The following is a 26,900-nucleotide window of genomic DNA, read 5'->3' on the forward strand; positions in this document are numbered from 1 at the left end:
AGAACAAAAAATGTCAGCTATGTTTGTGTGGAGGTCAGTGGCCTTCCGTTCACAAAAAGACCAATTAGGCTTCTTCTGGTTGTCTGTGAGTGGCACTTCATGTTGTACACAGAAATTCTCTGGTCCTGAAATAAAAAGAGAACTTACTGCATATTACTGCATTAAGTATAATTTAAGCAAGAAGAAGAATTTGTATAGTCCTTGTTTAGTGCTTCTTTTCAACAGGTCAACAGAAGATTCTATTGCCACTGCCCTCCATACTGCCCTCTCACACCTGGATAAGAAAGGAACATATGTGAGAATGCTGTTTATTGATTACAGCTCAGCATTCAATACCATAGTGCCTGTAAAGCGTGTCATCAAGCTCCAGGACCTGGGACTGAACACCTCCCTCTGTAACTGGATCCTGGACTTCTTGACGGAACGTCCGCAGGTGGTGAGGGTGGGCACCAACATATCCTCTACCCTGACTCTAAACACTGGAGCCCCCCAAGGCTGCGTGCTTAGTCCTGTCCTCTACTCCTTATTTACCCATGATTGTGTCGCCAGGCATAACTCAAACTCCATCATTAAGTTTGCGGACGATACAACAGTCGTCGGCCTGATCACAGATGGTGAAGAGTCTGCGTACAGGGAGGAGGTTGAAACCCTGGCAGCATGGTGCCAGGAGAACAACCTCTCTCTGAACATCAGTAAGACTAAGGAGATGATTGTGGACTATAGAAAACACCAGGGAGGAGATCACACACCTATCTACATCAATGGGACTGCAGTGGAGAGGGTCAGCAGTTTAAAGTTCCTGGGAGTTAACATCTCAGAGCACTTAAACTGGACCCACCACACAAACACCGTGGTCAAAACAGCACAGCAGTGCCTATTCTTTTTCTGTAGGCTAAAGAGGTTTGGCGTGCCATCACATATCCAGGCCAACTTCTACAGGTGCACTATTGAGAGCATCCTGACTGGTTGCATCACTGCCAGGTATAGGAACTGCTCCGCCCGGGATCGCAAAGTACTGCAGAGGGTGGTGAAGTCAGTGCAGCTCATTACCGGCTGTGAGCTACCTAACATCCAGGATATCTACTCAGCTAGATGTCTGAATAAGGCCAGGTCCATTCTCAAGGACCCCAGTCATCCCGGTCACAAACTGTTTTCCCACCTACAGTCCGGTAAACGGTACTGAAGCATTCGGTCCTAGTCCAACAGACTACGGAAGAGCTTCTACCTCCAGGCAATAAGACTGCTAAATAGCCAACCTGCAGCTCCTTTAGCAAATCACCTGTAATGGATACATGGACACACAGTTTTCACTGTATTCAGCATCACCGCACTACTTGTACTGTATGTATTGCATACACCATGGACACAAAGCAGCTCTACTCATATTGAGTTTTATTAAATTTCTATTACATCTATGATTATGTAACCTTATTTTCATAACCTCAATTTTGTGATTTTTGTGTTTTTGTGATTTTTGTGATTCTTGTGATTTTTGTGAGCTCGCGGAAAAGACATTTCATTGCCAGCAACTACTACTGCACGCTGTATTGTTGTGCATTTGATAAATAAACTTTGATTTGATTTGATTTTGATTTTCCTAAATATTCCCAAAGTGCTTTATGTATAGGACACCACTAAAGGGCAGCCCGCACCTGGGTGAATCTTGGTGGCCACTGTGCACCAGCAGCCCCACTTCTGGAATTTAGCCTGGACACCCTACTCTTATGAGCAGTGGTTAAAAGCACCTGCTACAACACGGTGTCCTCAGTTGTCATCTTGGGGGCACTAGACTGAACATCCTGGCTCAGAGGGATAAGTTCATTCAAAGACTGTGCTTCTGAGTTTGCACTAGCTTCTGAAAATGTTTTTTTCTGCCGAATTGTGAAATTGGATGCAAGTACGTAAGCAGGTTAGCCGATGTCAGCATCAGATAATTCTGGGTGCGTGCAGTTCCTGTTTCTGAATTCTGCTATATTCTGAATGGCCAGACAGGTTTCTGTGAAGTCTTGGCACTGATGTTTGAGGTGAATGTAGGGCAGGGTGACCATTCCCGGTCCTGAAGGGCCAGTGTTTCTGCAGGTTTTCCTGCAGAGCTCTAAAATTGGTCCAGTTAGGCAAATAATGATTGATGGAGCTGGTTTAGCTCATTAAGAGCTGAGCTGGAATGAAAAGGCACACTGGTCCTACAGTTCCAGAACCACTCACTGCTGTTAGAGTGTTAGGTTTGTCTCCTAGGCTCTCTGAGCATGACAGGCTCTCTGAAATACTGACATATGAATGACAAATGAATCAATAAAGTGATCTTTTATCCTTCACATCCATTTCTTAAATTCCTTAAATAGCAAGAGGTAGTATTAAAATGTAAAATGAAATTAAAAGCAAAAGTCAGCTTTGGTATTTTTTTTTCCTGGTACTCATATTACTCTGCTGCCTTGTATTAAGAAATATATATTCCTAACTTACTGTACAAAAACTGTTCCTTTTAAAATTCCTGTTTCTTCCTTCAAATGATGGCCAAGTCAGAGGAAGCTATTTTTAGGTAAAAGCTACCAAAACAAATTGCTTAATCAAATACAAGCTGTGTGTTAATCAATTTAAATGAAGAGGCAACTTGACAAACCTGTCATGCTAAAAGAGGATGCTTAGTGTGGGGCACGTGGCAAGATCTCACAAAGCTGAGGGAGACCCCAATTTTCATGCCTGGTTGGTTGTTTCCTCGGGAACTAACATCTTTGGGCAGCTATGTGAAAGAGGGCAAAATAACAACTACAGCGCTGAAAAACTGAACTTTACAGCCTGGTGGGGCATGTGTGTCCTTAAGGACTCTGTCTCTTTAAGAGTTTAGAAAGGCTGGAGAAGGAGGGGCTTCCTCAGGAAACAGGTGTGTGCTGACAGGGGTGATGTCATCGTTTCGGCCTCACCTGGAGAGACCCAGCCGGGAGACAGGCAGCACAGCTGTTAGCTTTGGATTGCAGTGTCCTGCCAAACCCACAGGTCTGTAACACTCTTGACTAAGACTCATTAAAAGCACACTTGGTTTTAGAACAGCATTTATTTTTGTTAGGATTTGGGAATTACTTGTTTCAGTTTCTTTCCCACAGCTGAGATCTGTGTTACTGCTGTCATGAGGGGAGAGTACAGTATATGTGTCAGGCTTTCTGAATGTTCAGTTGATGAGAGATGGGTGTACTGTCTGGACAGTTCTGTTGTTAACAGGACTGTTCTTAAGGAGGTCCAAACTGACCAATTTTACTGGTGTTCCTCTGGGCATTTTGTAACACAGTTACTTCAAGAGAAGGCATTTCTAGTCGTCTTTTGTCCGAGATAGTGTCCGAGGTAGAGAGGGGTGTAGGGAGAAACAGGTGTCAGAGGAAGAGCTGTTGCGTTTTTTTTTTCATTGCAGTGCCTCTGTTCACAGATACATGTGGCTCTCCAGTGAGCTGGTGTATCTCGGGGAGTAGGGTCGTGAGACTTGGAATATAATTGATTAACTGAACAGTGGTCTGTTTTAATTTGCAGTCTGCATTTTAAAGTGACTGTATGTAGACCAGGGCAGCATGGTGGCACAGTGGGTAGCATTGTTGCTTCGCAGCACTGGGGCCTGGGTTCAATTCTGGACCTGGGGTGCTATCTGTGTGGAGTTTGTATGTTCTTCCCATATCCTTGTGTGTTTCTTCCTACAGTCCATAGACAAACTGATACATTAATTGGATTCTGGGAAAAAATGTGTTTGTGTTTGTTTCTGTCTGCCCTGTGTTGGACAGGAGTCCTGTCCAGGGTGTACCCTGCCTTGTGCCTGTTGTTTGCTGGGTTTCCCCCACGATTCTGAGTTGTAAGAAACAACTACTGATTGTTTTCCTGTAGAAAGCTGTAAGAAGCATACCCTGGCCTGTGCTGCTAATTCTGAAACTTGGCAGGCAAAAAGCTCCTAACCTCACTGAGCAGGAGATCAAAAAGAGCAAAATTGCTTCACATTGTTTTTATCATCACATCTCTTAGACCTTCCTTAATTCATGTCCCTCCCATTGCTTTGGAGGATCTGTCTTAGAAAACCCCCTTTATTTTCCTTTAAGCAATTTTTTGGAAGCTACTACATATTTAATAGTAATTGTTCCCAGAGGCACAGTGAAGGGTGATGATTGATCAACCACAGAAATGCTTAAGACACTACTGTCTCTGCTAATATAGCCAATAAATTATCTCTGTGTGCACATCACAGCTTTTGGAAAACCTCCAGACTGGCAGTGCATGCCCTGAGATGTACAGTAGCTGCTAGCTCTTGTCAGGAGAGACCCCTTGAGTGTGGGCAGAGTAGGCAGCAGGAGATTGCAGCTGTGCTGAGGGCGCTGTGAGCAGATGAGTGTTCAGGTTACGAGAAGAGGAGTGCAGGCTGGTGTTTACAGAGAAGCCAGAGCCGCACCTGTTGTCAGGTCGAGCTGATCACAGCAGACTGGCAATGGAGTGGCTCTTATTATTATTAATAATAATAATAATAATAATAATAATAATAATTAATTACTTACACTTTAGTTTTCTGGAGTTATGAAGTTATTGAACTTGTCCCTTGCACTGGTATCTTAACTGCAGTAAGACATGGATTGAAAATGGGCAATGTGTTTTTGCAACTCCTGCGATTTTCAAAAAGTGCTGCAGAAACTGGCAGGGAGGGATTCCTTGGAAGGGGGGGGGTAAATTTTGTCTTTCCTGAGAATTTCTGGAAATTGAAATTTCCTTCCACATGCCATCGGAATTCAAAGCACTTCTTTACAACATTGATGCTTCTTTATATTGTGTGCCTCTAAATTCTCATGCACATAAACAGCCTCTTACTAATTTTAATTTGACTAAATGTATAAAACTAAAGATTGCAGTTGGTGTTGTGACCAACTATGTGCAGGCTCACAGGAAAACTGCTTTGAATGCTTTGTGGGCAGCTTGAGTTCTTCATTAGTGCCCATTTGTTATTACCTGCTTTGGTTGTTTTAGCTCTTTTGTGCCGTGTGGAAATTGCCTGTTGCATGTTTTCCAGTGAGCAGAAATAGATTTTTGTGGGTAATAACAGAAAGAAGCTTTTTTGATGAACTGGGCCAATCTGCCAGTTCTGTTGTTTGACAGGCCAGCGTGAAGACTTGTGCGATGGGCCGGACAGTCCTGAGCTACGCATTCTAAACCATGGGACCTCATGCGAGAGGTCACGTGAGACGCTTCCAGAATGACTCTGAAGTGGGTTAGGGTGTGATGGGGTTACAACATACTTCACACTCTCTGATTGAGTGTTTACTGGCATATAGACAGCCGCTGCTTTCTGTCTGTGTAGGTTTCTGGATCTTGCGAGTGTAGTAATTCTGCTTCTCCCCTCCACCCCCTATAAACTCTTTTTCAAGGCAGAGACCTCTGGTGCCCCCTTTGCAGTGCTTGTATATGCATCTCAGATTTGTTTTCAGTAAAGATTTCAACTCATGATGATTCAAATGCCATGATCGGGGCTAATTGTGTTGTCTGTTTCACTTGAAAGAGGGATTCTCATGATTGTGAGCTTTTATCCTCTTTCTTTTCCTGGAAGGCATCTGATTGTTAGATATGACCAACCCATCTTAGATTGCCTAAGTCCTCTTTGTAACCGTGGTAACTTTCCTAGAGAGGAAAACTGCTTAACGTTCACTGGGGTTGGTAATTTCTCTTCAGTGAGATACAGGGCAGCTATTTACTTGTAGCATAAATAAACATAAGGAGATATTTAATTCTCCTGTCTTTCTAGCTCTACCACTGCCAAGTTGTAATAAAATGAATGCTTGCTTTAGACTTCAATCGGATTCTGAACTGGACTGCAGTAATTTATCACAGGACAATTATACGGTACTGTACTGTGAGAATACATGTTAGTGAGCATAAGAAAGTAACAGATAAGAGGAGGTCATTCAGTTGCTCGTAATCCAGGAGTATGCGTCAATAGCACAGTTTGGTGATTAGTTCCAGACCTCCACTACCCTTTGTGTAAAGACACACTTAGATTTCAGTGCAAATTGCATTTCCACCTAATTTCCACTTTTTCCCTTAGGTCCTTATTTGAGTCTTGCTCCTCCTTTAAGATTTTAAATATTTTTATCACTTTCTCTTCTCTTTTAGTCTTCACTATTTGAGAATAAATAGAGTAAATCTTAATCTCGTTTCCCTTCTTTAAAGTGATTTTGCAGCAACATGTACTGTTGCAGTCATGCTAATTGGCAGCCTGTTTCTCAAGTGAACTGTATGTGAACGTTAATTACCGCTTGCTAGGCAACAGGGAGGTATTTTTGACAAATCCGTGTAATTTATTGCCCTGGGATTGTTACCTACTTACAGTACCTTTGTTTTAAATATGGCTTACCATTATGTGCATCTGCAACTCAAGTGTCTGAATTTAGACTTCAGTGAGAGGTACTTGCTCAGACCTTGACTAAAGTCTTCATCTGCTGCTCAGCCCAGTTCTTTCAAACCCCTCCGCTGGCGCCGGCTCACCTTGGCAACGAACCTGCAGATGAAGATGACTGTCAGGATGTGAAGACAGAACTAGCTCAGCTTCCTTAGTGCTCACTTGGAAACACTACAGTATTTAGAGCAGAATTAAAATTAATTCAGTCCAAAGAGCCACTGTTACAGTTGTAATGGAACAGTTGAGGGAACAGCTCTTTCATGTGTCTAGTACATTTGACCATAATCTGTCCTGTAGAGGAGCGACTACACATTATGTGAGAAATACAGCAAAAAAACTGTAATTATCGGTGCAATACGTTAAACTTGCAGATGCAATTGAAACTTGGACTTTTGTCTTAATCACTAGGGAATTTCCTCTTACTTTCCAGCATACAGTCATAATCAGTCTTTATAATGTCATAACACTGCAGTGAGGGCTGTGGGTCACATACGTTTCATATATATTTGCTTTAGTTTTTTTTTTTAAGTGTAGCGTTGGATTAAAATAAATATTATTTTAGGTCAGTAAAAGGTCATCTTAGAGCAGTGTATCCACATTGCTCATATTTAGCTGAAAGAATCATTATGGAGCTGGTTAAATCCTTACTGGATCACTACTGGAGTGGATCTATTCGGATATGAGGACAAGCTTGTGTGTGAGTGAACAAGCAAACTGGACCACCAAGATTACACATTACTCTCAGGAATCATGGCCAACTCTGTGGAGAGGTCGAACCCAAAACGCTTGAGTGTTGTTGCTTATTGCTTCTTGTGTTTTATTTGTGTGAGATTTAGCCCTGGCTGGTGAGGGTTCTTCAGGAGCTGAGAAGAGAATTTCTTCACTGAGGTCAGATAAATGAGAACTTGATCAAAATAAATGACCTTGAGAAAAACATTAATGTCACCAGGTGCAGCAATTTATCTGTAAATTATTTAAGGAGGCAGCAGTTAGTGTACTAGTAGGAGTTAAGAAGGATTAACAGAAGAGACTTTATGTATTAACTCCATGTATATATAATAGGGCGGTGCAGTGGCTCTGTGGCTAAGGATCTGCGCCTGTGGCTGGGAGGTTGCCGGTTCGTATCCCATGGCTGGCAGAGATACTCCTACCCCATTGGGCCCCTGAGCAAGGCCCTTAACCCCATCTGCTCCAGAGGCGCTGTATAAATGGCTGACCCTGCACTCTGACCCCAAGCTTCTCTCCCTGTCTGTGTGTCTCTTGGAAAGTAAGTTGGGGTATGCGAAAAGACAAAATTCCTCATACAAGAAATTGTATGTGGCTTATAAAGTGATCTTGTCTCATCTTAACTATTCTGTATATCAGTAGTCCATTTATTCCAGTTATACAGACAAGACCAAATTACTGTTGGAGAGAGACCAGTGGTTTAAACTTGTAGTCCCAGTTACTGGTAGGTGAAGAATTCATTTCTTCTCCCCCATTTAGTTTAGTTATTTGTATTCCAAGAGTGCTGTTGAGTCAGTACAGTAACTTGCAACTCTTGTTCTCCAGTTTTAAGCACCAATCCTACTCCTAGAAAACATCATCCCAACAGGAATTTCATTTTGCTCTCCAATGTGTAGACAGTGTCAAAAAACTGGGGAAGCGGCAGATTTCTCTTAAGCTCATGTTTAACTGAAATTTGCTAAGAGCCGCTTTAGAGAACTTAATGATTTGTTTGAAGCGGATTTCTCTGTGGGCAGACTGATGAAGGTCTTTTGTGCTGGGAGGAGGAAGCTTAGTTTGGCCTGAAAGAGCAAACACTGTTATCTGGGATCCTTTTGTATTCAAACAAAGCTTTTGTCTTTGGTAATGAATAGCTTATTGTGGGGAAGTGTTTCCACAGCCTGGCCAACCCTGCAGTACGAAACTGATCCACACGGCTCTAAAGAGCACGTTACGTTTTGTTTGTTTCGTTTGAAACAATAAAACTAACTTATGATCTCTGTCTTATTTCCCAGTGAATTGTACCGGATACACCTTGCACTCGCGGTGTTTGTGATGTTCTTGGTAGAGGTTCCAGCTGATGTGCAGATTAGAAGCAGTATAGCACCCAATGTGTTTATTTTAGCAGCACTGCTGGAAGTAGATAACCGTCTGTAAAATCTTATTAAAGATGGAGGAATTCAGTACTCCCAGCTGGAACAAAAACCACAAGACGCTGAAGTCCCAGAGATTTGCTTAAGGATCATACTATGGGTTTTTCACTGATTTGTGACATTTTATAGCCAGTTAAGTTCAAACTTTATACTAGGCATCTCTAGAACTGCTCCTTGGGAGCTCCAGCTTAGGTTTTCTACGTAACCATTAAATCATCTGTATCTAGAGGGATGAAATGTATTTGATTGTGATCAACTGCAGGTGATTTTGTAAATAATTCAGAGATTAATGATGATAACATTTTAAGGCCACAGGAGGTTACATTCACTTCGGCCCAGTGCTATATTACTTAACTTGCCCAATTACTGATTCAATTATTTCAGATGGACCTGATCTTGTGAGACTGGCTGGCATAGGACAGATGAATTACCACATTGTTGCATGTCCTGTACATTTCTGTGCCTACATGGTCATAGATTTTTGCTCAGCTAACTGGTTTAAACTGTGTGTTGGCAACTGGACCACAAGACCTATTTCCTTCCTTTGTTTAATGCACAGAGAAGTGTTATGCTTTTAACAGCGACTTGGCAAAGCTATTGCTGCTCCCTGTTCGAGGAGGCGTTAGGATTTCAGTTACAATTACTGTACTTATCTTGAATAGGTATTCTGAGGGGATTAGATCCACTGCTGTATTTAAGACACCCCCTTCCCCAGTGTCTGAAACCTCCACTGCTGAGGGTGTGAAAAATAACAGCCCAGTCTTCACAGCATGAAGTGCCCAGCCAGCTTGCAGTGCATTCATTAATATTTGGAGTTAAAAGCACAAAAATGTGAGAGTGAGATTAGCCATGAACAGACTTGTTTTAGGATGTGGCATTGAATTCTTAAATTATCTTTATAAAGCTATAGTTATATCTTGGTCACTTCTTCTACACTGTACTGCTGGGGTGGTCTTCTATGTGCCTGTTCTTTTCTTAAAATGTCTAATCTTAAGGTGAGATCAGACCAATGCAATCTTTTAGACCAGCCTCAAGAGGTCAATCTTGTGTTGAGGCTTGTCCTTTTGGTTATGTTATTCAGATTCGAAGGGAGCAACTGAGGAGATTCGGTGCTAGCCAATTGATTGGGGTGTAGCAAAATGGGTACACAGTAATGGCATTGGTTAGGGACTGGGTAAAAAGGATTGGCTCCTGCCGACGAGCTCACTCTCTAAGGAGCTCTATGGTGGTCAGAGCTGCTGGCTCACGCTTAACGAACCTTGCTCCTGGTCCAGTTTAGACACAAGGGAGAATTGGGTAGGCCAGTAAGTTATGGTGGGTATGGGTATAGTATTTGTTTTGCCAGGTTAGGCCTCGCCATTGCCTGTAGTTTGAGTGCTCAAAGTGAGTAGGTTCTCTTACACCACGCTGATGGATAAGGAGACCTGCTACAAGTGGGAACAAGGATGTTTTCTGCTTCTGCCGACAGAGCCCCTGCTCTCTCTATCAGGTTCCTGCTTGTTCTGCACAGAGCACGGTGATCCCCACTCAGTCTTGCTGGGGTGTTGAGGGAGATGCAATCTCTTAGACCAGATGAAATGGTAGATATTTTTAATGAACACAATAACAATAAAATACATACTGTTGCTCGCTAAGTATTGTTAAAATTTCAGTTGCTTTTAAAAGTCTCACAAGGTAAGAATATAATTGGCTTCAACATCAAAATCTACAATTTGGCAGCTAATTGTGTAAGCATTAATTTAAGCATTACTGCTTGTAAGTTTATAACCACACAGACTGTGCTTTTCTGTCATACAGTCTTGTATCTCACCTTCATGTTTTACACCAGCCATGCTGCTCTGTCTCTTTTGGTATTTGTTCCATCTGAATTCTTGTTCCCGGGCTAATTCATTTAGCTGTCTGTTACAGGCAAGTTTATCAGTTTGCTTTCGAGATGCGATATGTACTGTGATATCAACCCTGTAACAATTTCTGGGTTTCAGAAGTGTGACCCTTAAACATAACCAGCTGGACTTCTGCAGAAGGGAAAAAAAGCTCATTGTGGGCAGTTATTAATACATTATCATTCCCTCCAGTGTCTGTACATCATGAATTGATGTACCCTGAACCCTTGTACCCTTGAATATCAGACCAGTGGATTTCTTCAGAATAAACGGTGAAATACAAACCAGAGCACACAAGAAACTATGTGGAAGTGCATTTAAAACTGAGAACATAAGGCATCTCTTTGCCCAAAAGGTTATGGGAGTGTGGAGCAAGCTGCCCAACCATGATGTTGAAGCTGATATTGGGGCTTCTTTCAAGAAACAAGTGGATGAGATTTCTGTGTACTACCAAACAGGCTGGATAGGCTGAATTGCCTCCTCTTGTCTCTTGCCTATTACCAGGTGATGAACGTTACATGATGAGGTTATTACAACTTAGTATACTGCTCTTGCATGGAATTCCAGCTGAATTGCTGTCAGAAATTAGAGCTCACACATTTAGGAATGGCAGAACAACAAGAAGATCCTCCCCCTGCTTGTTTCACCCAGCTGCTGCACACGGGAGTGTGAGCTGTGCAACACTGCACCCAGCGGCCTTGCTGAGCAATGACTCAGGAGCTCGGAGAGTAGAGACACTCCTGCCTTGTGCTTATAGCTCCCATATTTCCTGCGTCAGGCCAATCTGTGAAAAAATTAGCAAGCTGCACAGCTTGCTTTAAATGTCTCGTAAGTAAAGAGACATTGGAGGAGACTCGTCTTGAAAACGCACGTTAATTGTGTTAATGTATCATGTCTGCATGCCCCTGCAGGTTGTACACATGCCAGCGCAACATGGCAGCCTTCGTTTTGGGCCTAAAAATGTTAGATATTGAGGTGATGAACTGATGAAGGCCAGGACTGGACTTTGCTATGTTACTAAGTCTGTGTCCACTCTGCTCGTGTGTTGTTACCTGTTGTTACCAGAGTATGTGCGTCTCGTTGGCTCTGGGAACTGGAGTGTGTGGAGAAGAGCATGGAGCCAGATCCAGGCTGTTTGTGGGCTGTTAATCACCCTCGGGAGGAGGATTTAGCTCAGCTCCCAGGTTCCAGCCACTTTCCAAACCAACATTCCTCAGGGAATCAAATGGCTGTTTGTGAGTTGCAGCAGCAGCATAGCCCTTCCGCTAAATACCTGCCTTACGATGAGTGAGAACCTCATAATTACAGCTTTTCAGGCTGTTTTTCTTTTTACTTACTACCACAATGTGCTCACCTGGTAATTTTCTCCTCAGAAATAAAAATAATTTGCTTAAAACAAGTCTCAGACGGGTAATGATACCTCTCTTTAAACAGACGGCTGACTTGAGAAGTTGGGAGTGGCCGACATCCATCAGAGTGAAACTTTTTTGGGGGTTCTAGCAGGATTAGAGAAATATCCTGTTTTTCACTAGCTGTCTTAATCCAAAGATTGTGTCCTTTGCACATTTCTCGTCAAAGCTGGCTACTTCCAAACATCACCTCTCTAAAGACAAAAGATTAAGGAAGTCACTGTGACGTGAAGACCTCCATCCATGTGTGTATTTCTAGTCTTCCAACAGTAAACTATCACAGCTAGGACGGGTATCTGCACAGCTGGGGCTGCAAATCACTCAAGACCAGTCAGGAATTACGGACTTTCTGCCAAACTGGTTATCAGTTTTGGTACATCTGGTTTTGAGTTGGTTTAAACTCTCGGTTGAAAACCATCACACATCACAAGCCTTGCAGTATATGCAGTATAGTGACAGTTTCTGCGTTGCTAGGCGAGCCGGCAGCGCATTCCTGTTGCCGGATTGATCAGTGGCCGACCCTCGCTTCCCTGAGTCACGGCGTGACTCACAGCCCTTCCCAGAATCCGCTGGCCCTTATCTCTCAGTTCAACCCCGTCTTTAGTTTCACAGTGAGACAACAGATTTGTCCTCGATTCAGCTTGTGCAAGGAGTCAGTTGAGGGATAGAAATCAGGAGCCCGCGTAAATTAAACTTTGTGATAGAAATAATCGTACCAATGTCTTACTCTCTGAAATTCTTTAATGATTTACCTTAACTATTGATTAAACATTGAGTTGTTTAATTATTACCTGCCTTCTAGGCCCTACTGCTTGGATGTGAATTAACAATAATATTGTTTTTTACGCTGTTACCGTCTTGCTGCGATAATGGGACTTTGCTGCTTCTCGCAGTTTCTGTGATTGCTGGTAGGTAAAACAACACGAATCCTTCTCGCTTCGCTGATGGCTTGGTTAGCAGAAAACCCAGGTATAAACTCCACCTTCCAGCCTGCCCATCCCCCGCCTGCCGGGAATGAGGTTTCCGCAATTGGTGGCGTCCGGAGCCGCTAGTCCCAAGCACACTCCTCCGACCCGCCTCCCTCCGCCGGGAGCCCAGCGGCTCGTCATTGTTTGGAGCCGCAGGTAGTGGCGCCGCCCCTCTCCGCAGCCTGGGCCGTCCCGTTATCGGGGGTCAGTGCGCCCAGCGGCGCGGGAGAAGCGGATTTCTCGGGAGTGCGGCGGTTCGGACAGTCACTAGCATGAGGGGGAAAGCAACCGTGCCTCTGCCTTTTATCAGTACTGTGTTGGGAGCCATTCATCCAGTACGTGGAAAATAAAAAGGTACGTTCGGTTACTTCTTTGTATCTTATGAAGCGCTGCGGCCAAGGATGCACCCCTGTCTCTAACGCGTTTTCTTGTTGCCGCGTTCAGAATCCCGTTATTCAGCTGCGGCGAGGCAGGTTTGTGTTGGAAATGGAAGCTAGTTTTCAGCTGTTGTGGAATAAAGTTAACCGGGAAGAAACGTTGCATTGCATTGCATTTTCGTACTTTTGTAACTTTGGTATCGATTTTCCCCTAAAGTTGTAAACTGCAACTTTTCCGAGCAAAACCAGCGCATCTTTTGTGAGTCTGCCTTCTCTCCTTCGAACTGCGGTCAGGGCTGCATGCCTGCGTCTCAGTCCTGCAGCTAAAAAGTGTGTCGGGACTTATCAGTTTAAGGAACCACACAACTGATTTGCACAGATGAAAATAACCACTTTTGTAGTTGGCTGGCCTGTGTCGGTCTCCCGTCCAACACATTGAGAGTTTAATTAAGGCTACCGTATTCAAAATGATCAAAACAGTAAGATCTATCCAGTTGTTGTGTTACGGAACTGTATTGGTTACTACTAGTTGTTCTCTGAGCTAAAGGCTTTTTCAGCCTGCGCATCGTTTTTTTAAAGATAATTTTCCGTGGTTACACTATGCTTTATTTCTAATCGATTCACTTACTCTAATGTTTATTTTGTGTCGCTCAAACGTAAGTGATTTTGAACATTTACTTTCTTCCAATAACCGTTTAGTGCTGATTTTGATGTAATAACGCGCACCTGTGCAGTTTCCCGGTTACTTTTTCTCGGCTTTTTCGGAAAACCCTACCAGCAGCGCTGGAACCTTCCTGTCAGCCTTTCCCTGCAGTTTCCCTTAACACAAGGGATGAAAGTTACCGTGTGAGCAATTTCTGTTTCTCAGGACTAGTGCAGCGTGTTGGCTGCGTTTATAGAAAGTACGAATCTTCTCCATTTCAGAGAAGATGCGACGCAATCAGAGGACAGTTTTTATACCACCGTAAAAATCTGTGTGGCGTCGCCGTCATTTCTATAGCAAAGATATTAAGGCATTACAGTACATGTTGCTTTAATAAAACACTACTTTACCAGGATATATACAACGCCGCGTTTTCCGAGTTAATTTTTCCGTTCCGAGTCTGTGTGCCTTCGCAGTAGGACAGTTCGTGTATAATGAAGAATATGACGTCTCCTTTTTAGTGTGTCCTCTTTAGATAATCATTAGATGCTTATCAGTTCCTTCTTTGAACGTGCTATCAATGCACAGTAGTACTTATTTACACCTGTAGTTGTTAGTTAGCTGCTGCCCCAAATTCAAGACTGACGTCTGAGTAAACGAGTCGTTAGTCTTAACGAGTTTTGCCTCAGTTAATTTTATCTTTAATTTTAAAGTTGTATTATTTGGCAGGACAGTTTTGCTGTAATAAAAATTAATCTTGAGAATTCACCTTGGGAGAGCGGGTCATGTTTTCTTTTATGTAAGGAAATCTGCATAAAAATTAGACCAGGAAATCTTTTTTTCTAAGTAGCAACAAAAGGCTACATTAATTGGAAAAAATGTATTGGGATCATGGCATGATGAAATTGCAGAGCCCTGCTGAATTATTATTGTCTCTGTGAGAACATTCATTAAAATGGAGCATATCCAAAAGTTGAGTTGTCTCTGGTAACATGGAATCAGGCATTGTGCAGGGTCTGATGCAGATGCTTAAGCTCCTGGGGCATGTAAGCATTGTAAGGGAAGCTGGACAGTTCTGTGTTTGGAGGAGTACACGTTTGATACGGCATAGCTTTTGCTCTTTCACTTAGCTTGAAAGGCTCAGACACATCCCTTAAAAAGGAAATGTCACCTCAGATGAGGTCAGAAGAATTTAGAGCAGTAGTGTTTTGAGCGGCGTCCTTTCTAAGAGTTCAGCGTTTCCCTAAATAAACTCGCTCTCACACTCCATTTGCCCGGGGTTTGTTGTGGTTACATGGTGTCTGGAGACACCCCAGACACCTGAAAGTTTTATAAGTGTGCTGCGTTTTTGAAAGGGCTGTCTGGGAGAGAGCCAGGGTCGGGCCTATGGAAGTCTTGGGGACTGAGGCTGGGTTCTCGTCGGCAAATGGGATGCTTGACTCTCTTGGGAGTTCATTGGAGCGGTGTGGCGCAGAGACACAAGTGCTGGATGAACCTGCTCAGGAATTAGACTTCAAGCAAAGAAGGACAGCAAGATTATTCCTTATTAAGGTTTTGTTGCCCCATAATGTAAGCATGGAGGCTTAACCTGCAGTTTTCAAGACAAGGTTTCTCTATACCATTAGTGTAAATACTGCATTACCTCCTGGAGGCCTGGCCTGAGGTTTGTAGTGCAGAGAATGCTCATTGTACACTAGTGAAGTCTATATCATGTTTCCCTAGAGGGGCTCTGAATGAGAATTGTTCTTAGGTTTTGATTGACCTGAGATAGCCATTTTCAACCACTTTGGATCAGTACCATTGCATTTTATAACTATGTGTGCAGTGCTTTGCAAAAGTATTCAGTCCCTTGCACTGTTTTCACATTTTGTTACTTTGAAGTTGGCAGCCGTGACACCTTGAAGTAGCAATTAATATTTGCCCTATGCAAAATCTATTCTTTGCATTTAAAGCATTAATTGACATTAAAGAATCTTGAAATTGGTTATTACTGAAATGCAGGGTAGAAGATCAGTTTTTGAGTGAGGAGAACTGATTAGTGAAAGTCCTGGACTTGGGGGGTGAAATACTTCTCAGTCCATCAGCGGGGTGCCCAGGAGTGTCTCCGCGGGGGCCCCTGGGCCAGTATGGGAGCTGGGGAGAGAATATGCAATTAGTTCAAAGGTCCTGGTGGGCTTGCTGCAGTGTGAATGGACCCTGAGGCTTCTGCCACTTTGGATCACATGAGCCCTGTCTCCCACGTGACTGCTCAGTTCATCTGCATCCGCGAAAGACCATGTTAACAAGCTTTGCCACGCAGGAGAGCTTCAAAGGAAATTACTTGCACTCTTTCCTTTTTTTCTTCTTTCAGCCCTACTGTTATGTGCAGATGTGGTTTTGGGTCAGTTATGGATTGGTCCAAAGGTTCGTTCAACCTCTGCGCTGACCTGCCATACTGCAGGAAGCCCAGAGGTCATGCTGCTGGCCCCCTAGACTCGGGTGATCTTGGTGGTCTCTGGATCAGGGTGGGGCTGTGATCTCTGCTTGGGCCTGAGCTACTTTTCTAAACAGAGCAGAACTAGAGTAATGTAAAAAGCCATGTTCTTGCTGTCTGGATATTATTGTTTGTATTGTACACAAGAATATTTCCCCAAGGCTTTTTTTTAAAGCTTTAGTCTGATATTCCCACTCCTGCTGGAAAAGACGATAATTATATGTGAAAAAAGTTTTGTTTATTGCAGCAGTTTCCAAAGTTAATACTGTAATTGCTCAACTTTCAGACAGCTTTTCTGGCAAATGTGATGAGGCAATATTTACAAGCAGGCAATTAGCATGATTCTGTAATGTGGATCATCCTTGTTGATCAGTTTGGCACTTAAGTCCTCGAGTCCCCTGTATATGAAAATGGCTTAATTCCAGGTCCTCAGATGACCTTCTAGAGCTTTCGTTTTGGCAAATAATGGTGGTGTTCTCTGATCCGTGTAATTGAATGGCTATTTAGCAGGATAAATACCCCTACATGCACAATCTAGTACATCTGTCTCAAGATGAAGCTGTTTGTAATTCTGCACTGGCTGGTTTGCAGGAAGTAAGTAGTGTGGATTCTCTCTATGTGAAGCAAAGTAAACATCCAGCAGAGCGCTCAAAGGACTTCTTAGAAATGTAGGACACTTGACAGCAGTGCCAGGATGCAGCAATCAATGGGAGTGATAAGTAAGATAACGTTGCAGTGTTGCGGGCACAGAATGTTCTTGCAGATTGAAACGAAGGACACATGCACCTAATTCTGTGCTAGGCTGTGCAAGTTGTGAGTACAAACTTAGAACTGCTTTTTAATTGATGCAGAGATGTTTGTGCTTATAATAAAAGTGTGATTACAGATTGGTAAATGTGGTAGGACATCAGCTTCCAGGAGTAACGATGTAAATCTGCACATTCACATTTGTGTTGACGACTATAGGAATCATCATAATTCTTCCACGAATAGTGACGTAATTCTTCGTGCCAACATGTTGTTCGTGGTGTATGCACACTAGCTCAAGCAGTACAACAAAGCTTCTCATGAGAAAGGATATTTGTTGAAGAGGTACGAGAGGTACTGTCGTCTGCAGGTACTTTACAGTATAAGCCCTCCTGAAGTTCACTTTAACAGTAACAGGAAAAGTTCTGTCTAATAATGTTGGCATTTCCATCCCGGCAAACACTGGGATGAACGTGTGTTGATTGCTTTCAAACCCGCAGTCCTTCCCAAAACCAAAGAATCATTCTTTGGTAGGTGCTGTTAAATATTTGTACTCTTGAACTTTGGGGTTCATGAAGCAGTAGCTTATAAAGCTTATCAGAACTTTAGTTTGTGGTGAATAGGAATTTGGGATTTTCACCTGGTACAGTGCCTGTGTGATCACTCTTTTTGCGTTACACAAGAAAAGTTATTTTTACTTACAGTCTGGCCCTTATACGGAACAACAAGCACTGAGGAGCATTCTGGAGCCGAGCACTACTGCTGCAGAGTAAACCCCTGGAGTTTGCAGGCAGGTTTGGAATTCTTTCTAAAATAGAGGCTTATCAGAAGACCTTTCACTAAAATGTTACTTCACATATATTAATACTTACATATGCAAAATATATTTAAATATTGAATAATCATTTTTTATTATATTAAACTAAACTAACAAATGGCAATTCTAACATTTTCTAAATGAAAAGATTCTAAAATATTACTTAATTAGCACTAATGTTCTACTAACTGGCTTCTGTTGAAGGTTAACTTAATGTTAGTAACACAAATCCTAATCGGTTCAAAGGCTGGACCACAATCCAAACTCTTCATCTTCTAGAATCTCTTGAGCACTCTCAAGAACATGCTGATAGATTGTGAATCGTTACAAGAGAGACCATAGCTGTGATCACACCTCTTTGCACGTGATGTGGCTCTCTGAATATTTTGGTCAAAAACAGTGAAAAATACCCTTGTTTGAAAGAACCTCTGTGCTAGTTGGAAAAATGCAACAGCCTAGGCTTCACATCTTTAGAGAAAAAAAAAGCTATTCTTATTTAGAGAAAGCTATTCTTTTTGTGTGAGTTCTTTTTTTGTTTAGCATTTTTAACCTTTTTTTTTTTAGGTTTATGTAAAAAATTAAGAAACATGTTTAGGGAACAAGCACAGCTCTCGGATTCATGTTCAGGTAACTCAGGCACATGGGTGGTGAGAACTGGTAGCTGGTTTTGGCACCAGTGCAGCTGTTTTGATCATCTCATTGGCAGTGCGTCAGAAGATCCCTCACAGAGCTCAACCTGCAGCCTCATTAACCTCTTACCCTGGTGCCAGTGTTGGCCCTCTCCGCTCCTGCGATCTCTTCCAGTCACTGGTGCATCGAGGCAGAGTTTTCTTCTGCGTCTGTTGTCTTTATGATGGCATGTTGTTGCAGCAGGGGGTGGGGGGCCGGCCGGAGGGGGTGAGTGGGCCGGGGAGATGGACTGTGTGTGTTGGGCTAGCAGGCCTCTCCCTTGAATCATGTGCTTAAGCTTTTCTCTGTTTCCACGGCAACTGTCAGGCGGCACCGAGTGCAGTGGCCCTTTCTCTCGTTTAGCGGAAATTTACTGAAAGCCCCCTCCTGCCCGCCCCTTCCCGCCACGATCCCATGTCACTTCAGGTTTCTGCTGGAGTCGGGGAGCCACGCAGGGGTTCAGTGCCCGCGGTCCTTGTGCCGCCTGCTGCGGGGAGCGGCCTGAGTTCGTGTGCCGAAGCTCTGCGTGTTCCAAGAGTGGCAAAAATAAAATTCCCAGGAGCGGGTCGCATTGTTCAAGTATAGGAGGCACTGTGGCCACACCAGCTCGTTTGCTCCCGGTCATGGGCTGTGTTGAAACATACTTACACCCGTTTCATGGTTCACAGCTAAACACTAGTCTGGGTTGAGCCATGTGATGTGGTGCTTTTCCACAGCTGTCGATCTGGTGAGGAAAAGTCTGCCTCAGTTGGGAAGCGACTCGGAAACCATCTGTTGTTGCATCCTCGGCAGTTCTGACTCCCCTATTTTGATGTCCTGCTGATCGTCTGTCCAGGGCTAGAGCACCAGGCTCTTCAAAATAATACTCTGGTGCTCCGATTGGAATCTTTCTGCTCTGTCGAACAAACCTATTCACATTCCGTTTGCACCTCTGACTGAAGACGGAGATTTGTCAACAGTTCTACTGTATGTGGGCTTCTGAAAGAATGCCCCAAGATATAAGGTGTTCTCGATTTAATTTGGCTTAATTTCTTTTTACTTGCTCATAATGTGCCTTTTACTTTTGTACCCTCTTGTTTGGTTTACTGGTTTTGATTACAGCATCGCCTTCTGGTTAATTTTACCTTGTTATCCGTGTATTTTTTCATTGTGCAATTATCATGTGTTTTGAAGACCCCCGCACTCTCCTAATTCCACAGAGGGTAAATATACCATTGAGGGAAAGCTGAGCACTTTCCTCCTACTCTCCTTCTGTTCCTGACAAATTTGTGTTATTGAGGCAGTTGGGAAGCTTGAGCTGTGTTGTTCTTGCCTTTGGGAGATGGAGGTTACAAACACAGGAAGCAGGAGGGGATCCCTGTGGAGAGGAGGACAGTATGGAGTTCTTAACTTAACTCCTGACAGGCCTTAACATGGAGCTGTACTGGTTCCCCTAAATGGAGCAGTGCTACATTCTGTGTTCAGACTGCTGTGAATTAGAGGCGTGCAAGTCCCTGGCGACCACCAGATTATTTTGATTTTGACATACAGTATTTGTTGGTTGGTGGCCAAGGGCTGAGAAGGAGTGGCCAGAATCATAAAAGTACTATACACTGCTGAGCTGCAGCAAGCAAACCAACCTTTAAAAGCTCGCTAAGTGTTTGCGTAGTTTTTCAGCTTCTATAGTGTCCAGGCCGGCTAGTCACCAGTGGGGCTGGACATAGAATCTTTTCAAGAGGTAGGGACTGCACTTGTTAGTTTGTTTGAAAAGAACTTCACAGCCCCATATCCTTGAACATGTGGTCTTCACACAGACCAGAAGTACCGGAGGTCTGCTGGCCTTTTTTTTTTCAGCCGAAAAATACACATTTCTTGTTTTAATCCAATTTTTTTGTATAAAAATGATGATGGTGCCACAGCTTCACTGCTAAATGATATGGGTATTTTCAAGGATACAAAGGAACAAGTAAAGGTCTATTCCATGCTGAAAATAGAAGAAAAGAAACAATGTTTTGGCTGTGGAGCCTTCTTTGGGTGTTTTTCCGCAGCCGAAACATTTGTTTCTTTTCTTTTTTAGCATGGAATAGACCTTTACTTGTTCCTTTGCAGCCTACGCATTCTGACGCACCGACTTGAACTTTTTCAGGGATTCTGTAAGTACAGATAAAAAGCAGCCATTTGAACTCTTATGGACTTTCATGCTGCTAGAGAGAGACCTGAGTGACCTTTTCATTTTAGATGTGGAAGATGGGAATGTTCTTGGATTCTAGTGCTTGAGGCTCTTCCTTGGTGTGATCTCACAGGTGCAGTTGAAGACCGCTGGATGGGGTGGAGGGTCAAGCTTACTCTGACAATCCTCCTTCATTGTTGCTTTGGTTTTAAGGTCTTTTTTTTACTGTTGTTAGAATTAACATTATCTGTTGTTCAGACCCCTGTGTTGTATTTTACGTTTCGATCAGCACCAGTCATTTTGTTTTCTAGTTGTTCTCCTGGTTGTACCATCTGGGAATACCTTTTCTTTTAACTGCACTATTTCTAAAAAGAGAAACTGCTTGCACAGAAAGGGAAATCAGTGGATAAAACTGGAGATGCCGGTCAGATCACAGATGGGACACAGTGACAGATCTGCAGACGAGCTTCATTAGTAATGTGAATTTGCTGGTAAATAGTTTTTGTGCTGTGATTTTCAGGGGGCTTTGCAACTCATCTGGAGGAGATTTTAATTTTAAGTTCAAGCTATACTGTAAGCAGTTTGCCCCTGGGGATTAATCATCACTTGCTTGAACTTTCCACTATTATTTGATAAGGTTTGACCACAAAGTTGTACACCATGGTAAAAGCACAGTATAGTAAGTATGGTAGGTATCGCATATGCACAGTGCACTGTAGATGTGGTCATACCTACCATAGGAGACCATGACAAATCAAATCAAAGACATATGGTAAACCCGGGAGAAGACTGCAGGAGTTGTGAGCAGTCGTTCTGTGCCAAGCAGTTCTGGACCATTTCTCAGGGGACTTGCTTTGAGGAGCAGAGAGCTGGGTCCCTGTGGCACACCAAGTGCCAGGATGCCGCTCGGATGCTCCAGCGTGGCAGGCTGGCAGAGGAAGAGATGCCAGCTGAAGGAGTCGGAGGTGATTAGAGACTCTGGGGTGCGTAGGAGGGCACAATGTGTTTCTCCATCGGGCTGGGCAAGGCAGGCTGGCACATTATGTAAGCAATTTCCATGTGATTATTACTGATAAAGTCTTAAAGGCTCTGTGTCTCGATTGATAACCTGATGTTTCATTTTGAAAAGCTTACTTGTTCTTGGTATTTGTATTTATCTATACCTATAGCTTGAATGTACAAAAACTTCATTTTCTCATCTAAATAAGAGGTTCTCATTAATTATAATTCAGTGCTTTTACACGTGGCCCTATTATCATTAGACTCGTGAGCTATTATCAGTGTCCAAAAGCACAACAGTCTGCTCCAATTTGGTTTGCTATGTTAAGAATGTTTTGGTGAATTACTTAGTCTGTCATCGGTAAACTAAGCTTGCTATGAACGCCTTGTTTTTTCAGTTAGCTCTGAGAACCAATCCTGTTCTTCCTTATCTGAATTTAATTAGAATTGCTGTTTGAAAGGAGCTGGCTGTAGCTTGAGTCCCAGCTCGTTGTCCTCAGCGGCTCGTGACCTGTAAAAGCTTGTGTTTGTGCTCACATGGCTGGTCACAGGGAGTGGCTCCTGCAAGCTGGGAACCTGTCTTCCCCCCTCAACAAGGTGAGCTCTCTACAAAGAAACACAACCTAGGGGTGGCCTTGTTAAGGGTTTCCTCCATTTGTTTGTTGTGTAGTTATCTTTCAGGTACGGAGTGATGCTGGGCCTGAACTCTTTGAAGAAACTGATTAGACGTTTGAAGGCTGAAAGGAAATGCCTGCTTCTACCACTGAAATCTCTGACTCAAACTTTTATTATTGTCCTCTAGGGAAAGCTTGAAAGGGCCGGCATGGTGGCGCAGCGGTTAGGATTTCTTCCTTACTGCACTGGGCCCTGGGTTTATTTCCGGACCTGGGGTGCTGTCTGTGTGGAGTTTGTACATTCTCCCCAAGTTCTCTTGAGTTTCCTCCCACAGTCCATAGGCATACTGGTAGGTTAACTGGCAGTGTGCCATGTGATGGATTGGTGTCCTGTCCAGGGCCTCTGCCTTGCTTCTGTTGCCTGCTTGGATAGGTTGCGTCACCTGTGACCCTGAATTGGAAGAAGTGGTTAGAAAATGGATCAGTGAATGGATGGAAAGTGTGAAGGGATCTGCACTTGTGCAAACAGCATTTTTAAGAGGCTAGATTTTCTTCAGTCACATGTAGAATAGTAATAATAATAATAATAATAATAATAATTAATTGCTTACACTTATATAGCGCTTTTCTGGACACTCCACTCAAAGTGCTTTACAGGTAATGGGGACTCCCCTCCACCACCACCAATGTGCAGCCCCACCTGTATGATGCGACGACAGTCATAGTGCACCAGAACGCTCTTCACACACCAGCTATCAGTGGAGAGGAGAGCAGAGTAATGAAGCCAATTTATAGATGGGGATTATTAGGAGGCCATGATTGATAAGGGCCAATGGGAAATTTGGCCAGGACGCTAGGGTAACACTCCTACTCTTTTCGAGACACTCCCTGGGAATTTTAATGACCACACAGAGTCAGGACCTTGGTTTTACGTCTGTTCCGAAGGACAGCGCCTTTTTTAAGGTATAGTGTCCCAGTCACTATACTGGGGCATTAGGACCCACATGGGCCGCAGGGTGAGCGCCCCCTGCTGGCCCCACTAACACCTCTTCCAGTCGCAACCTTAGTTTTTCCCAGGAGGTCTCCATCCAGGTACTGACCAGGCCCACATCTACGGAGCTTCAGTGGGCTGCCAGTTGTGAGCTACAGGGTGATATGGCTGCTGGCATGAAGAAGAGCTGGCAGCTGGGCCCAACAGGTGCTCATGGGCTCAACACCAATGAGAATCTTGTTCCTTCTGTAGGGCAGATGTACGGCATCTGGGGAGATTCAGATGATAGCAAGGTCTTCCTGAACCACTGTGCATCTACATGGGTGCCAGTTCCTGCTGTTGGTGTTGTTTTGAGCCATTCTGTTTTATCCTCTGCACTTCACAGTTCCACGCAGATTGCTTCTGTTATTTCTTTGCTAAAGGCCCAAGGAGGATTAGCTAATTATCGGCTGTTACAATTAGCCTTTAACTGTCCTTTTTAAGGTAGCATTCTCAAACCAATTGGGACTCCTCAAGTCAGTAACCTCCTCCCTTTCTGAAGATGACACTCTTTTGTAATGATCATTACAAGGTCATCCAGCAGTTTGTCTCCACCACCTTTTGTTTGGAAGAAATCAGAGCCTGGACACTGTACGATTTTCAGTTTAATTCAGACGAAGAGAAGAACCTTAGCTCTGCTCTGAACTTCATTCAGTGTTATCTGATAACTTTCTGCTCCTTTTAAGAAGCTGTACTTTAGAAATCTGTGATTTGCCTGAGCCTGAGTTTACTTTAGTATATTACTTAATAGACAGCTGGACAACTAAACTGTATTTTGTCAACTACAGGTAATTCAAATTTCAGCTGTACTTGCTGTTATGCCAGATTAATGCAATATTGTTCCAAGGCCATTTCTGGACTGCTGTTTGGAAAGTGGGTGGCAGGCTGTTAGCTATTTGAGTGCCCACATGTGAAACTCCTTCATCTACTGAATCGGAATAGGAGTCTGCTTCTGCTTTTAGCCCTTTAAACTGGACCAAAGTGTCTGGTTTGCAGGAAGCCTCTTAGTCTGTGCGTAGGAATAACAAAGCCATATCACCCTGCAACCAGCAGCCATATCACCCTGCAACTCACAACTGGCAACCCACTGAAGCTAAGCAGGTGTGAGCCTGGTCAGTACCTGGATGGGAGACCTCCTGGGAAAAACTAAGGTTGCTGCTGGAAGAGGTGTTAGTGGGGCCAGCGGGGGGCGCTCACCCTGCGGTCCATGTGGGTCCTAATGCCCCAGTATAGTGACGGGGACACTATACTGTAAACAGGCGCCGTCCTTCGGATGAGACGTAAAACCGAGGTCCTGACTCTCTGTGGTCATTAAAAATCCCAGGGTGCTTCTCGAAAAGAGTAGGGGTGTAACCCCGGTGTCCTGGCCAAATTTCCAATTGGCCCTTACTAATCATGGCCTCCTAATAATCCCCCTCTATGAATTGGCTACATTACTCTGCTCTCCTCCCCACTGATAGCTGATGTGTGGTGAGCGTTCTGGCGCACTATGGCTGCCGTCGCATCATCCAGGTGGATGCTGCACATTGGTGGTGGTGGAGGGGAGTCCCCATTACCTGTAAAGCGCTTTGAGTGGAGTGTCCAGAAAAAGCGCTATATAAGTATAAGCAATTATTATTATAATTATTATTAACAAAGAGGTGCTCTTGTCCAGGAAGAGCAGTAAAATCAAAGAGAACTTGTGCATCCATCAAAGAGAACTTCTGCACCTCTTGTTTATTGCCTCTCTCTATAGAGTATTTTGAGGGCTTTCATTTTCCTGTCCCCATGCATGCGTGATCTAATCTGTGGCACTGAGTATTGCTTTGAGCGCCGAAGTCTTTTTGCATGTGGAATGGCATGACCAGGACTTTTGTGTTTCCCTGATTACATTCCTCTGTTGTTTGCATAGTGACAGACTGTGTGTGCAGAGGTGTTGGCTCTGCTCCAGCTCCTGTGCAGTAGAACAGCTCTCACAGTCCTGGCTGTGTACATCTCAGTCTAGGGCTGTGCTCTGATAAAATAGAGATGCGAATGCAGTTGGTTTTCTGTTCGAGAAGACTTCTTTTGTGTGATGAAGTGTGCAGAGTAATGTTAGCACACTTAGAGTTCCAGAGTAACTTAGCTGTGTGTACTTCCTAGTGAGAGAAATCCCCGTGCTCAGCAAAATAAGCTTTGTTCTTCGTCAATCAAGGCCTGCTGTGGATAGCGTTGAGCTAGAGCCTATTTAATTATTGTGCTGTGAAATAATTGTAAGGCTGGGTTTTGCTCCAGACAGATTTTGTGGAGTCAGAGAGGCTAATCTTGTGCATCTGATCAGGCTAATCTCCCCCAGTGTGGCATGTTGTAGGGCAGATCGCAGTCGGTTCTCTACTCAGCAATCCAATTATACCAAGAGAAGACAGCAGAATGCCCCAACCCTTTTTCTGGTTGAGGGGGAGGCGTGTTGCCATGTGATCAACAGAATGTGGTGCAGCATGTTAATCCAGCACGTTATGGTTTGGGTGTCTCCTGTGGTGTCGGACAAGTGCTGTCTGAGCAAGAGGGTCTCGAAATGAGGCCAAGTTGTTAATCCAGCAACATCTATAAAACTACATTTCAGCAAATGTATGTTAAATATAATGCTCCACCTATTGATGACTAACCCTCGTAGACCATGCAGCAACCCATCCTGATCGTCTGATCGGCATGTGCGCCTCGTGCTGCAGACAGGAGGGCCTGTGCACTGTTGGTTGAGTACAAACACAGGGTCTGAAAGAGCCAGAGCCACTGCAGCCCCCTGTCTTAATGATCAGTTTTAATACTCAGACGCCCACGGAAGGGCTTTGGGGGGGGTGAGGGGTGGGAAGCAGGAGAGCCCAGGTGTTGGAGTGGGAATTACATTTTACAGTTGCTGCAGGCCACTTAAAGAAAAAGGAATATCATGGCTTACGTGTCAGTTTCCACCTATTGTGGAAAACTGTGGAAACACAGTGATGATATTTAAAAATGCCTCTTGAGGATTAAATAACAAGTTGTCATACTGTAGATGGATATCAGTAATGCTGCTAAATGTCACTGCTTCTCTGACCTGCACTGCCTGAGCCTGCTGCACTAGAGAATGTCATGGTGAATACGCAGTGAACAGCACGGTGTGAAAGCCGACTGCAGAGCAGATGCTAGTAATGATATATGCTTTACTCGCTGGCAGTGGGGTTCTGCTAAGGAGAGTGTGCTGACAAAGGGAGTCTGAACTGTGAGACTCTCCAAACAGGTTGCATTTTCAGCGGTGCTCCTCAGTGCAGTGCTACAACTTGGACTAGGAGGCTGGCGTTCTACAGGCTCTTTGCAGCTGGGGGAGTAGTGACATTGCATCTGTGTTGTGTGCTCCTTGGGCATTTTAGTCTGCATGTATTAATTTGGCAGCGTTTTGCCTGACCACTTGCTGTGTTATTGTCTGGTATTTTTATATTGTTACTTGTTTGTAGCAGAAGCTCTGATCCTCAGTGAAATTGGGAAATCCTGTAGTGGCAGTCCACACTGTTAATGGGTGGTTTTCTGAGCCTGCAGGGAGAGGGCTCTGCAGAGAGAGCCACGCACTGACTTGCATCAGG

At 43.8% G+C, this 26,900-nt stretch overlaps 1 protein-coding gene across 15 annotated transcripts in view; it reads left to right on the top strand.

Annotated features, from left to right (window-relative positions):
- Positions 1–26,900, top strand: part of usp54a (ubiquitin specific peptidase 54a) — a 100,845-nt gene that overhangs the window by 10,696 nt on the left and 63,249 nt on the right. For 4 of the 15 annotated variants that reach the window (XM_088636075.1, XM_088636084.1, XM_088636076.1 and 1 more), the window contains exon 1: positions 12,981–13,164. The exons of 4 other annotated variants lie outside the window; for them this stretch is intronic. The gene's annotated coding sequence lies outside the window, so the exon portion shown is untranslated. Of the gene's footprint in view, positions 1–2,913; positions 2,995–12,978; positions 13,165–17,754; positions 17,841–26,900 lie in introns of those variants that run through there. 7 more of the 15 variants (XM_088636087.1, XM_088636086.1, XM_088636085.1 and 4 more) reach the window with 5 other exon arrangements.

Source organism: Lepisosteus platostomus, chromosome 6 (genome assembly GCF_059453375.1).
Source record: "Lepisosteus platostomus isolate fLepPlt1 chromosome 6, fLepPlt1.hap1, whole genome shotgun sequence".
Taxonomy (NCBI): Eukaryota; Metazoa; Chordata; class Actinopteri; order Semionotiformes; family Lepisosteidae; genus Lepisosteus; species Lepisosteus platostomus.